General features: G+C 40.1%; 1 protein-coding gene across 13 annotated transcripts in view; it reads left to right on the top strand.

The window, feature by feature from the left end:
* add1 (adducin 1 (alpha)) overlaps positions 1-15,539 on the top strand; it is a 192,895-nt gene that overhangs the window by 144,072 nt on the left and 33,284 nt on the right. The window lies entirely within an intron of this gene.

The following is a 15,539-nucleotide window of genomic DNA, read 5'->3' as shown; positions in this document are numbered from 1 at the left end:
CCCAACTGTATCATTTGAAATGTGACTTGTTAAAAACTTGCTGAGACCACCTGTATTAATTCATCAGAATGTTTTTACTGCACACAGTGAGATTTACTCATGCTTTACATGTTGTGGAAGCTTTTATTTATGAAAAGTGAAGAGTTGAAAGCAAAGTAAACCGAGGCAGCTGATGACCTCCCCATTTTAGTGGGGCAAAGGGAAGGACTTATGTGGACAGCTAAAGTCAGAGGAATGAAGTGTTGAAGTTATAGAGCTGGAGAACTACATGGAGGGAAAGGAGATGTAGATGAAAATTTATCTGAGCACTTGTACATTTGACTTTGTGAACTCAATCTTCGTTTTATGTAACAGATGAAAATAGTTTTGAAGGTTTTGTACGCATTTAATCTTGTTCTCTCTGGGGCATTAGGATCTATATTATCAATTCTCTTTTATCAAAATATGGTTGTTTATGTTTTGTACTGGAGCATTTGTGGTTCATGCTAAAGGAATTGTGCATACTATCAATGTGCAATTGTAATCATGCTAGCCACATGCATTTCAAATTGCTAAATCAGCTGCTTAGCTAGTAAACAAGTCGGTCATTAAATTACTGTGCAATTAGCCAAACAGAAGAATAATGCAGTATGAGGACAAAATGTTCATAAATTTCCGTTTGCTGTCTGAAAAAGGCAGATCCTGTCCTTTAATCTGACAGAAACTCATGCAGTCCTCACCTGAGCCTCAACCAACATTCTATTTTTACAATGGACAAGTCCCTCAGTGAAAAGATGGAGGAATGTTGAACAGGCATTCCACTAGTTAGAGATGTAGAACTTGGAGGGGAAACTTCTTGCCTTCTCTACGACCAACCATGGCTATCTGCTGAAACTTTGGATGAATGTGCATTCTCATCTCCAGTTACCTCCAAGCAGCTATCCTCTCGGTCTGTTTCTTTAAACATACATTTGTTCTTGGCTTCAAATGATCCATGCAGCTTTCTCACATATAAACTGCCTTTATGCAAAGTTTAAAGTTTATTTATTAGTGTTACAAGTAGGCTTACATTAACACTGCAATGAACAAAGAAAATTACAGCACAGGAACAGGCCCATCAGCCCTCCAAGTCTGCACTGACCGTGCTGTCCGACTGAACTAAAACCCGCTATTCTTCTGGGGACCATATCCCTCTATTCCCATCCTATTCATCTATTTGCCAAGACGTCCCTTGAAAGTCACTATTGTATCTGCTTCCACTACCATCTCTGGCAGCGAGTTCCAGGCACCCACCACCCTCTGTGTAAAAAAAAAAAACTTGCCTTGTACATTTCCTTTAAACCTTGACTCTCGCGCCTTGAACCTATGCCCTCTAGTAATTGACTGTTCCACCCTGGGAAAAAGCTTCTGACTATCCACTGAAGTTACTATGAAAATCCCCAAAAGCATCAGTCCACTGCCAAGTACAAAGCTTATTCATCAGCTCCTTCATTCACATCTTCACATAAATAGCTTTGACAAAGATGTACATGCCTTGAGGGTGACTTTCCTGCTCTGAGAGTTGAAGGACCAGTGTGGACTGGAACCTTCTCTTTTGCGACCATTTCCTCATTTTGTCATAAGTCTACCCTGAAGCTTGCTTCTGAATCTCATGTGGACCAAAGGAGGTCTTTCCATTGTATGTTTTGAAGTTTTGATCCCTGAAGGAGAACTGTTGACTTGTATGCTGCATTTTAACTTTAGTTGAAACTTTGCTATTTATTATTAATGAACATTGTGAAAAAACAGAATTTCCTTCTGTGGGTTGGGCTGAAAAGTTAATTCACTAATAATCTGAAGTATTGATATGAATTAACAATTTTACCTTCTGAGATTTTAAATATAAATTATTAGCATGTCATATCTCCTGCATTGCATAAGTGACTAACTTTAAAAGTAATTCATTTGCTGTGATGTTTTGGACATCCTGAGGTTATGAAAAGTGCTTTATAAATGTGTTTTTTCTTAATTTTCCACTTATCATTATAACTAATCAACATATTCCTGAACAGCATCTTAGCTGGAGTTAGATTTTTAGAGTTTGGTATTAGTTCCTGGAACTTCCTTAATCAAGGATCTATCATTTTCAGGGCACCCTATTTTCTTTAGAAGATCAGTATGCCAGATGATAATATAGACTTCTGTGGAAACCAACCTGATCTGGACACTGTAATGTCAACTACTAGAGACATCAGCTGAAGAAACCATTGCTTGAACATCTTATAGCAAACACTCAGGAGAACAACGTAGACGAATGAAACATTCTTGAGGGTTGAATTTTCTATTCTAAGAAAAAGTCAAGTACTAATAATTGCAAACCTTTGGACCAAGGTTGGAAAATGCGGGATTTACATTCTAATTGTGATACCCAATTTCAGATGATAAGACATTCAAGTTCTGATAGTGCAAAAGTTCATAGGTTGCAGCACAGAAGGAGGCCATTCGTCTCCATGCTGGCTTTCTGCAAGTCACACTCCATACTCTTCCCATAGCCCTGCAGAATTTTGCTTAAGTTTTTGTCCAATTCTTTTTTTGGAAACCACAGTTGAATCTGCCTGCACCATACTCTCAGGCAGTGCATTCCAGATCCTAACTATTTGCTATGTAAAAACAAAGTTTTCCTCATTGCTTCTTTTGTTATTCATCTTAAATCAGTATCCTCTGTCTCAATCTTTCTGCCAGTGAGGAACAGTCGCTCTTTTTCTGCTCTTGATTTTACATTGCCTCACCTTTCTGCTTCTCTGCATCAAAGTTATTTGACATGTCTGCCCATTCTACCCGTCTGTCTATATCCCCTTCACAATACTTCCAAGTTCTGTGCCATCTGCAGATTTTGAAATTGTGCCCTGTGCACCCGAGGTCTAGATCATTGATATATATGAAGAATAGTTGAGTTCTTAGTACTGACCACTCACTGTGTATCTTATTCCAGTCCGAAAAACAACTGTTCACCACTAGTCTTGTTCCCTGTCACACTGCCAACTTGTATCCATGCTGTCATGGCTCCGCCCATTTTCTATGTGTTTCAATTTTTCTGGCAAACCTATTCTGTGACATTATCAGATGCCTTTGGAAGTCCATGTACACCACATCAGCTGCATTACCCTCATCAACTTTCCTTGCAAACTCATCAGAAAACTCAATCAAGCCTGTTAAACATGGTTTTCCCCCAATAAATCCATGCTGATTTTTCTCAATCCACACTTCTCCAAGTAAATGACTGTTAACATTCGCCTGGATTATCATTTCTGAAAGCTTTCCCACTACCAGAGTTAAACTGACTGGCCTGTAGTTGCTGGGCTTATTCTTACACTCTCTTTTAAACAAGGGTATGATATTTGCAATTCCCCAGTCTTCTGTCACCACTCCATACTTAGAGGATTGGAGGATGATGTCCAACACATCTGCAATTTCCATCCTTACCTCCGCATCCTCGGATATATCTCAACCTGCCCTTTTGCCCCATCAACTTTAATAGCTAACCTTTCTAGTACCTCCACTTTATCATTTTTTCTTGCCCATCCAGTATCTCGTAACTTCTGTTTCACTATGACTAATGGCATTTGCTACCAAATAAACCTGTTGGACTTTAACCTGGTGTTGTTAAAACTCTTACTCACTATGACTTTGGCTGTGTTTTCTTTCTTTGTAAAGACGTATGGGTATAGTCATTTAGTGCCTTAACTATGTCCACTGCTTCTATGCATAAATCCTCTTTTAGGTTCCTAATTAGCGGTGTCCCTCCTCTTACTGTATTCTTCACCTACTTTATAGAAAACTTTAGGTTTCCCATTTATATTAGTTACAAGATCTTGTCATGCTCTTCCTGTGCTTCTTACTTCCCCTCTAAATTGTCAGCTGCATACCTGTTTTATATTTAAGTAGTTCCATGATTGCTTCAGGAGCTGATCACATGATTTGATGGTGATACCATTTGGGTGTTTCAGAGGCTCCTGCTTTTGGTTTCAGTTTGTACTCTGTACAGACAACATCTCTTTCAATAGGATAAAAGCAAATTACTGCAGATGCTGGAATCTGAAACGTAAACAGTAAATGGAAAACCTCCATGTCTGACAGCATCTGTGGAGAGAGAACAGTTAACGTTTTGAGCTGGGCCCACAGATGCTGTCAGACCTACTGAGATTTTCCAGCATTTTCTGTTATCTTTTTTAATAAACCTGTTGTGTATTAATTTGAATCTACGTGTGCAAACCACGTCGTCGTCTTTTTGTGTAAAACTCAACCCCTAACGTAGGACATTACAATATCCTTTGTGTGCTTCATCTTACGCTCCAACTTTTCTGTTATCCAGGGAGCTCTGGTTTTGGTTGCCCTACCTTGTGTCGTTGGAATGTACTTCAACTATACCTGAACCAACTCCTCTTTAAATTCAGCCCATTGTTCCATTTTAGTTTTGTAATCTTTGATTATGTAATATCCCAATATTTGATTCATTTTATTTGGGAGAGATCTGTTCTCCTCCCATTGAAATTGGTTCTCATCAAGTTAAGTCCTTTTACTCTAGATTGCTTCTTGTCCTTTTCCCTAGTAACCCAAACCTTATGATAGTGATAACTGTTTCCTAAATGTTCCACTACCAACAGTTGATCTACTTGACCCACCTCATGTCCAAGAACTAGATTCAGCAATGTCTCCTTCCTCATTGGGCTAGAAACATACTGAAGTAGAAAATTCTCCTGAACACACTTTCCCCCTTTGACCTTTATGCAATTATCACAGTCTATATTAGGATGATTGAAGTTTCCCATTATCACTTTTTTGTCTTTGCACCTCTGTAATTATCCTTCATATTTGCTCCCCTATATCTTTCCAACTATTAGTGATCCTAGTGAAATTATATTTCTATTGTTTCTTAACTGTAACCAAATACATTCTTCCCCTGACCTTTCCGAGATATCCATCCTTTTTACAAATCTGTAATATTCTCTGTCAGCCACCTGCTTCCTTTCTTTACTTCCCTTCCCTATTTTTCCTAGACACCTTGTACCCACTACTTCCTTTTTTTTTTGAACCAATTCTTTTATCAGTTGGTAAAATTTGGAGCATTTCAATGAAAATTGAATCATCATGTTCCTCCCATTCAGACTGTTGTAGGGAACTCTGGCCATTTTAATCAGTAGGCTTTGCCAGCAATGCCACATTTCATGAACAGAATAATAAAAAATAAGACTGGCAATGGTATTGTTTTCACTGGAAAGGCGAAGGCTGAGGGGCAACCTGATGGAGGCATAGATAGGATGGATAGTCAGAGGCTTTAACCCAGTGTGGAAGTTATAAAAGTGGTTAGCCGACGAATTTTGCACCTATTAAACTTTGGACCAAATTCAGCAGAGATTTATAAGATAAATGGCTTCTCTTTCTGCTACTGCAATAAGAGTCCTAGATCTCATTTGAGTAATCACCACCCTGGTGAGGGCACAGAATCAAGGTGAAAGTTGGAAAGTTTAGGGCGGACGGGAAGGGAAGGTTTTTTTTCACGCAGGAGGGTGGTGGGTGCCTGGAACGCATTGCCAGTGGAGGTGGTGGAAGCAGGCATGTTAGCAACGTTCAGTGTGTATTTAATGGACACACGAACGGGAGGTGCACAGAGGGATAGAAACCATGCATCAGCACAGGCTTGGATTGCCAAAGGGCCTGTTCCTGTGCTGTTTTGTCCTTTGTATTGGCTGATGCAACTGGTTGGATATGTGTTTGTGGATGTTGAGCAGTATCCAGGCAACAGACTCCAGCAAATAAAAGTCCATTTATAAGAATGACTTTTGCCAGTGGGCTCACCCAACAACATTCAGTGATTTAAACAGATGTTCTACAGATCTGGGTGGCCACAATCTCAGTAGGTGAACCTCCCTAATTCAGCAGTGTATGCTTTCGTCCCCTCCCATAATTCATGGCTTTTGACTGAAGCTGACAATTGAGACAGTTTTATGCTGTAGGTCAGGGTGGTGATTACTCAAATGAGGTCTAGGACTCTTATTGCAGTAGCAGAAAGAGAAGCCATTTATCTTGTAAATCTCTGCTGAATTTGCTCCAAAGTTTTGTTTTTATACTTTTCCAATTCAATCAAATCAAATCCAATTCAGAGTCTCAACAAGTTGAGACATTTCAGATCCAGGCTGACAAGACAGGGCGAGCGACCAAACCACCCTGTCCTGGGCCTGATCTACATGAGCCAAGCTGATTGGAGAAGGGGGAGGTTCCTCCTCCAAGACTTGAGCTCATTTGCATCTTAGCCAAAAGGCCGAGATGCCGCTTTTAAAAATTGCTTCATATGAAACATATGAAGCTTCAGTGTAACCTAATATAGGTGCAAAATTCGTCGGCTAACCACTTTTATATCTTGATCCAATCTTAAATCAGTTATTTCTGTAAGGTATCTGCAAAGCTTAACATCGGGAACAGTCCAGTTACTTCTGCCAGGCATTACTGTCTGGATTTTACTGAAAATTGGGATGTTTTTGAAATTTTAACGTTGAATCCAAACATCTCCTCCTGTCCCACTTTCTGAAAGTGCTCCCCATTCTATCTAATGGATAATGCAGCGGAGATTGATACCTAATCTTGTTGCTTGTTAATTTCTTTTGTTTAATGAAAGCATTCTTCACATCATACTGTAATTCACCCAACTGGATGTACTGCATCTTTTTCACAAGGGCTTCTTTGTTCGCTCTGTGAAGAACTCCAAATACCTATATTTGGCATAGGAAAGGATCATGTGAATGATGCACTTGAATGACATCAGAAACTTGTACAGAGGTGGTGATCATAAAATCATAGAACCATGTAACACAGAAGAGGCCCTTCGACCATCGAGTCGACACCGACACGCTAGAAACACCCGAACTCCCACTTAATCCCATTTTGCCAGCACTTGGCTCATGGCACGTCATAACATTCAGGGCTAAGTGTTCATCCAGATACCTGTCTCTACCACATCCCAGGCAGCGCATTCCAGACAGTCACCGCCCTCTGAGTTTAAAAAAAGCTTTTCCTAATTTCTACCCCCCACCCCCACCAAAACCAGCTGCCCCTCACCTTGAACCTATGTCCCCTCGTGGCTGACCCTTCGACCCAAGAGAACAGCTGCTTCATAGCCACTTTGCCATGTCCCTCATAATCTTTTACATCTCGATCAGGTCGCCCCCCTCGGTCTTCTCTGCTCCAAAGAAAACAACCCAAGCTTACGTAACCTCTCTTCATAATTTAAGTTTTCCATCCCAGGCAACATCCTAGTTAATTTCCTCTGCACCCCCTCTAGTGTAATCACATCCTTCTGGTAATGTGGCATTCAGAACTGCACACCCTACTCTAGCTGTGGCCTCATCCAAGTTCTGTACAACTCCAACATGACTTCCCTGCTTTTGTAATCTTTGCCTCGATTGATAAAGGCAAGTGTCCCATATGCCTTTTTCACTAGCCTACTAACATGCCCTTCTCTTTTAGAGATCTGTGGATAAACACGCCAAGGTCCCTTTGTTCCACAGAACTTCCTAGTCCTACCATTCAATGAGTACTTTCTTTTTAAACTACTCCTTCCAAAGTGTATCACCTCACACTTTTCAGGGTTAAATTCCATCTGCCACTTACCTGCCCATTTGACCATTCCATCTATATCTTGTAGCCCAAGTCATTCTGCCTCACTGTTAACCACCTGTCCAATCTTTGTGTCATCTGCAAACTTACTAACCCTATCCTCCATATAGTCATCAATGTCATTTATACAAATGATGAACAATAGGGGGCCTAACACAGATCCCTGTGGTACACCACTGGACACTAGCTTCCAGTCACTAAAGCAGCCGTCTGTCATCACCCTCTGTCTCTTACAATTGAGCCAATTTTGAATCCACTTTATCAAATTACCCTGTATCCAACCCATCTGAATTTATCTTTACAAGTCTCCATGTGGGACCTTGTCAAAGGCTTTGCTGAAATCCATGTAAACTACATCAACTCACTATCCTTGTCCACATAACCAGTCACCTCCTCAAAAAATTCAATCAAATTTGTTAGGTGTGACCTTCCTCTGACAAAGTCATGTTGACTATCCCTGTTCAAGCTTTGCCTGTCCAAGTAGAGATAGATGCTTTCCTTCAGAAGTTTTTCTAATAATTTCCCCACCACTGACAAGAGACTTACTGGTCTGTAGTTCCCTGGTTTATCTCTACAGCCCTTAAATAGCGGAATCACATTAACTGTTCTCCAGTTGTCTGGCACCTCCCCTGTGGCCAGAGGGAAATTGCAAATTTGGGTCAAAGTCCCTAATCTTCTCCCTTGCCTCCCACAACAGCCTAGGGTACAATTCATCTGGACCTGGTGATTTATCCACTTTTAAGGCTGCCAATACCTCCAATAACTTGTCCTTCCCTATGTCAATTTGCTCAAGAACCTCAGTCTCTCCCTGAATTCCATACCATCGTCCTCATTCTCTTGGGTGAAGACGGATGTGAAGTATTCATTCAACACTCTACCAATGCCCTCGGTGCCACCCACAGTTTCCTCCCTTGTCCCTAATAGGCCTGACTCTTTCCCTGGTTATCCTCTTCCCATTGATATACTTATAGACTATCTTGGGATTTTCATATATGATCATGGAATCCTCCCCATTGGTAACCAAACTTGTCCTCGTGATATACGGAAAGGCTTCCATTTTAAGAATGAGAAACAAACATGGTAAGCAAGTCATTTCTTATTGAGACTTTTTTCTGAGAGATTTTTCTGGCATGTCCTTTAAGTTCCTACTTCCTTGAAATGTAAAGGATAATATGTTGCATAGATTACTGAATACTTCTGTGGGGAAAAAATAGATTTCTTTAGATGAACTTTCAGCGTAAATTATTTAAATTCATTACTTTTGTCAAGTTCCTGAATTACACTCATTAGGAGTGAAATTACATATCAATTGTGGGATCAATTGAGGGCAGAATTGGCTAGTGTAGACTCGGAGTGCAGACTAGTTGGTAGGACAGCTGAGCAACAGTGGCGGATTTTTAAGGAGATTTTTCTCAGTACTCAGCAAAAATATATTCCTGTGATAAAGAAGGAATGTAAGAAAAGGGATAACCAGCCGTGGATAACTAAAGAAATAAAGGAGAGTATTAAATTAAAAACCGATGCGTACAGAGTGGCCAAAACTAGTGGGGAATTAGAAGATTGGGAAAGCTTTAAAAAAGAACAAAGAACTACTAAGAAAGCGATAAAGAAAGGAAAGATAGATTATGAAACTAAACTAGCACAAAATATAAAAACTGATAGTAAAAGTTTTTACAAATATATAAAAAGGAAAAGAGTAGCTAAAGTAAATGTTGGACCCTTAGAAGACGAGAAGGGGGATTTAATAATGGGAAATGAGGAAATGGCCGAGGCCTTAAACAAGTTTTTTGTGTTGATCTTCACGGTAGAGGACACAAATAGCTTACCGAAAATTGACGGTCGTGGGACTGTAGGGGGTGAGGTCCTTAAAACGATTACTATTACTAAAAAGGTAGTGCTTGGTAGGCTAATGGGACTAACGGTAGACAAGTCCCTGGGCCCGGATGGAATGCATCCCAGGGTACTGAAAGAAATGGCAGAAGTAATAGCAGATGCGTTGGTTGTAATTTATCAAAATTCGCTGGACTCTGGGGAAGTGCCGGCTGATTGGAAAACAGCTAATGTGATGCCACTGTTTAAAAAAGGAGGTAGACTAAAGGCGGGTAACTACAGGCCGGTTAGCTTAACGTCCGTAGTTGGGAAATTGCTGGAATCTATCATTAAAGAAGAAATAGCAGGACACCTGGAAAAAAAAATGGTTCGATCAAGCAGACGCAGCATGGATTCATGAAGGGAAAGTAGTGTTTGACGAATTTACTGGATTTTTATGAAGATGTAACGAGTGCGGTTGACAGAGGGGAACCGGTGGATGTGGTGTATTTGGATTTCCAGAAGGCGTTCGATAAGGTGCCTCACAAAAGGTTGCTGCAGAAGATTAGGGTACACGGAGTTGGGGGTAAAGTGTTAGCGTGGATTGAGGATTGGCTATCTAACAGGAAGCAGAGAGTTGGAATAAATGGGTGCTTTTCTGGTTGGCAGTTGGTGACTAGTGGCGTGCTGCAGGGATCGGTGCTGGGGCCTCAACTGTTTACCATATACATAGACGATCTGGAGGAGGGGACCGAGTGTAGGGTAACAAAGTTTGCAGATGACACAAAGATGAGTGGGAAAGCGAATTGCGTGAAGGATGTGGAAAGTCTGCAGAGAGATTTGGATAGGCTAAGTGAGTGGGCGAGGATCTGGCAGATGGAGTATAACGTTGACAAGTGTGAGGTTATCCACTTTGGAAGGAATAATAGTAAAATGGACAATTATTTAAATGGTGAAAAATTACAACATGCTACTGTGCAGGGGGACCAGGAGGTCCTAGTGCATGAATCGCAAAAACTCAGTTTGCAGGTGCAGCAGGTGATCAAGAAGGCAAATGGAATGTCGGCCTTTATCGCAAGAGGGATGGAGTATAAAAGCAGGGAGGTCTTGCTACAATTGTACAAGGTACTGGTGAGGCTGCAACTAGAGTACTGTGTGCAATTTTGGTCCCCTTGTTTGCGGAAGGATATATTGGCCTTGGAGGGAATACAGAGAAGGTTCACCAGGTTGGTACCGGAGATGAGGGGGTGAGCTTATGAGGAGAGATTGAGTAGATTGAGCATGTACTTGTTGGAGTTTAGAAGGCTGAGGGGAGATCTTATAGAGACATATAAGATAATGAAGGGGCTCGACAGGGTAGAGGCAGAGAGATTCTTTCCACTTAGAAAGGAAACAAGAACTAGAGGACACAGCCTCAAAATAAGGGGGAGTCAGTTTAGAAGAGTTGAGGAGGAACTTCTTCTCTCAGAGGGTAGTGAATCTCTGGAATTCTCTGTCCATTGAAGCAGTGGAGGCTACCCCGTTAAATATGTTTAAGTCACAGGTAGATAATAAGGGGATTAAGGGTTATGGGGAGCGGGCGGGTAAGTGGAACTAAACCACTATCGGATCAGGCATGATCTTATTGAATGGTGGGGCAGGCTCGAGGAGCTAGATGGCCTACTCCTGCTCCTATTTCTTATGTTCTTATGATCATAAACTATAATTGGCTGCAAGGCAACATAAGAAACTTCTTCAGAATTTCTCTCTCTAATGGCACTCCAGATTACTGTTATGTTTTATTGGTGCAAATATTTTGTTTTATTTTGGCTGGTGCCAAGTTGCTGAACTCAGTTGGGCTGGTGGTGGTAGGGTAGGACTGCAATTCAACCAACAGCTCCTGAGCTAAGAGGAAATGGGATAGGAAGAATAAGGGTGAGTGCTAGCTCTCGTAGTCAAAAAGCTTGTTGACACCGTCTCTTAGTACAGACATCAGGCCACGCTTTTGGAGAGCTGATGGATTAGTAACCCTGCATAATTATGGTAAAATAGTGGTTTTGTCTCAGGACTAGTAATGCAAAGATGTGGATTAGTAATGCAGAGTTTGAGTTCAAATCCCAACTTGGTAGCTTAAGAATTTGAATTCAATTTATAAAATCTAGAAATAAAAAGCTGCTACAGTACCAGTATATGTGATCAAAAAGCAGTCAGAATGTTGTGTAAATCCAACTGATTATTTAACTAACTTACTTTAGGGAGGGAAATCAGTTGTCCTTACCCAATCTAACCTTTGACCTTAGTCCCACTTGGTAACCTGCTCTCTGAAATAGTTTGAAGCTGCTCCAGTGCATCCCAGGGAAAGTAGGAATGAGCAATACCTGGATTTTGCCAGCCATGTGCACTTGCCAAGAATTAATTAAATTCTTACAGCCTGGAAAGGTCAACATTTTGGTGGTGATGGGGGAGGGTGCCTGATGGTATGGAAAAAATTTAGATGTTCACTTTTTTAATGTACACACTTATTTTGCTATTGACATGCTATCATGTGCTCAGAGCAAATGGCAATAATAAATTTGACTGTGTTGATTTTCACCTTGTGTTGAAACAATCCAATGATGTTTGCATGCTTTCATGTTCTTGGTTTACCTTAGCAACGGCATGCATACTTTTGTATGTGTTTTAGTAAATGTTCTCTGACGTAAAAATAAATGTCATTTTCTAATTGTACCTATGTATTTTGCTTTAAATAGCATGATACATATTAATTGCCCTTATTAATTAAGAAAATGACTTAAATGTGTGTGCTTCCTATATTTGTTCAAAGCAATCAAAATTCAATTTTCTCAGAACTATTCAGTATTAAATGAGCATAAAATCCAGTGTAGAAATTACCTTGCTGACAAGTGCTATGTCCAATTTTCACTAAAGGTGAAACGCTTTCATAATTGCCAGGTTATTTAAAGATTGCTGTGTTTGTTGACGATCATGGAATTTGAAACATACGGAAGTTCAGAAGCATTTCTTTATTTTCAGTGACTTCATTCATGTGTGCTCTGCCTGAAAGCAGGTCCTTGGTTCATTGTCTGAGCCATCCTGAGACAGTTTTTGGCTGGGGTACTTTGCCATTTTATACCCCAGGAGCAAGGCAAGTAAGCAGGTCCCAAGTCTGTTTCAGCCACAATGGGAATCAAACCCACTCTATTGGTGGTGTTCTGAATCAAATGCTAGCCCCGTTGCCATCTGAATTAATTGACACCTTCAGTGATTTGTTGCATTGAATTAAATTTGGCACCTGATCATTAGTTGCTGTTTGACTTTGTACATTTGTATCACTGAAGAATTTAAAAATACCCATTTATTCTGAATCAGATACACTGCAGATGGTCAATTTGACAATATTCAAACTACTGACAGAATATGTAGAGTAACTGCAGTTTGAGACAACAAACCAAACTATGGTGACTTAAGTGGAAGTGGTGAAAGATTATCTCAAAGGTAATCTTGAACATTTGTGAACTTTTTGCCTTCCTAAAAGTTGCCTTGCTGGCAAGCAATATGTTTAATTGCCAGAAAGCAATTTACTTTTATGTCCTTCGGGTGAGATGTTAAACAAAGGCCCCCTCTGTAAAAGATTTTGTGATACAATTTCAAAGAAGAATAGAGGACTTATCCCTTAGGCCAATATTTATCCCTCAATTAACATCACCTGTTAGGGTATGGATCAGAAACCTCAAGATATATTATGAAGTCAGACTAGATTCCAACAATTTACTATTTTTGGCATTGTGAGGATAGGATGTTTCTCTCCAGGCACAATTCTAGTGACACACTGGGAAGCTTTTATCAAAACAAACTTGATTTAACAGCACAGTTTAACAATCAATTAGTTTAACATTTAACAATTGAACAATACTTAAACATGACGAGATACTATTTTTAATTGCTAATCTATCCCTTTGAGTTCCAATTTGAACAATATTCCTCTTGCAGTCTTAAACCCCTTTTCAAAATCAGCAAAACAAGGCTTATGTGCTTGTATGCAAGTTGTCAGTCCTAGAGCTCTGAGACTCCAGTGAGGTAATGACAGAGAGACACGTCTTGCTTCTTTCAGAACCAGGCAGGAACTGACTGTTTTCAAATGAAAGAGAAAACCTGTTTTTTCCCTGCGAGTTTAGCTCCTCCCATAAACACATGACACTGTCTCTGTCACTTAACCTTATCAAAATCCTACTCTGAAACCCCAGGAGAAGAAACAAGTAAACGCAAATACATTAACTTTGTTTAGGCAAACAAACCATTAGCTAAATTGAGTTATTATCCTTCAGTCTCAGCATGGAGCTGTATTTTTTTTCAAACAATTGGAGTCCTTGCAACAAAACACTGCCTCTTACAAGAAACATATGGATAAATATATATTTCTTAAAGGCACAGTTTCATCACACCTCCCCCTTAAACAAAATGAACCAACAATACGAAAAGATGGCTTCATTTTTCAAAACCCCAAGTTTTCAAGCTATTAATACTCTAAGATATTTTATTACATCAAAGCATGCAAACATAACAGTAGCATAGTCCAATTCAGTCCTTCTCTTCCAATATTGAACATTCCCCCTTTTGTCATCAAAGTTGTGATAAAGCATTGGTAATCATGTTCTCTCTTCCTGCCAATTTTCAAATTAAATGGCTAATAATAACTCCATTTAAACAGACTTGCATTTTTATCTTTAAATTTCTCCAAAAACATCAGTGGATTGTGATCAGTTTAAACAACCATCTCAGATGAATTGTTGGCATCATAAATGTTAAAATGTCACAATGCTAACACCAAGAAGTCTTTTTCTCAATGGTCAAATATTTCTTTTAATGACCATTTAGTTTTCTGGAAAAATATCCAATAGGCCTTTATATAAAAGGTCGTGAATGTAGCCCAATCCATCACGCACACCAGTCTCCCATCCATTGACTCTGTCTACACTTCCCGTTGCCTCAGCAAAGCAGCCAGCATAATTAAGGACCCCGGACATTCTCTCTACCACCACCTTCCTTCAGGAAAAAGATACAAAAGTCACATACCAACCGACTCAAGAACAGCTTCTTCCCTGCTGCTGTCAGACTTTTGAATGGACTTACCTTGTATCAAGTTGATCTTTCTCTACACCCTAGCTATGACGGTAACACTACATTCTGCACTCTCTCGTTTCCTTCTCTATGAACGGTATGTTTTGTCTGTATAGTGTGCAAGAAACAATACTTTTCACTATGTTAATACATGTGACAAATCAATCAAAAATCAAATAAATTTTTAAAAATCCTTTCTTGTAATAGTGCAGCACCAACATCCACATTACTTGCATCAATAGCCACCTTGAATGGTTTTGCATAATTCGGTGTTGCCAACACTGGACCAGTGGTTAACACAGCTTTCAGGCTGACTGAAATTTCCTGCGCTTTATCAGCAGGTCAGTGAGTGGAGCAATCACACTGCTAAAATTTGGCATGACTTTCCTAGTAAGAATCGCAGTACTTGCCTTTTCGCCGACAGTATTGGGAACTCTCCAGTAACCTTTGGCGTCACATTCCATGGGGCCATCTGTCCATGTCCAATTGTATGGCCTAGGAACGCGACTTCACTCTTAGCCAAGTTCACCACCAAGGCTGCCTCCTGAAGTCGATCGAACAATTCCATTAGATGCTCCAAATGTTCCTTCCACGTCTGACTGAAAACCACCAGATCTTCTATGTACACAGCACAATTAGGTTGTCCAGAAGTGGCCTTATTGGTTAATCTTTGAAATTTGGCCGGTGCATTCTTCATTCCAACAGGCATGACTTTAAACTGGTACCGATTATTTGGTGTCACAAAAGCCGAAATCTACTTTGCTCTTTCAGATTAAGGTACCTGCCAGTATCCTTTTGGTAAGTCAAGTATGGAAATAAAACTTGTTTGTCTCACCTTCTCAAGGTAGTCTTCCAATCAAGGAATCAAATCTGACTTCATAACTACATTAACTTTTCTACAGTCCACACCCAGTCGATGGCTACCATCTGGTTTTGGTACCATCACTATAGGTGAACTCCACTCACTGCAACTCACTTCAATGACGTTTTTAAGTATGCTTTCA

This window comes from Mustelus asterias, chromosome 6 (genome assembly GCF_964213995.1).
Source record: "Mustelus asterias chromosome 6, sMusAst1.hap1.1, whole genome shotgun sequence".
NCBI lineage: Eukaryota > Metazoa > Chordata > Chondrichthyes > Carcharhiniformes > Triakidae > Mustelus > Mustelus asterias.
This window is presented reverse-complemented; position numbering and strand designations above follow the sequence as displayed.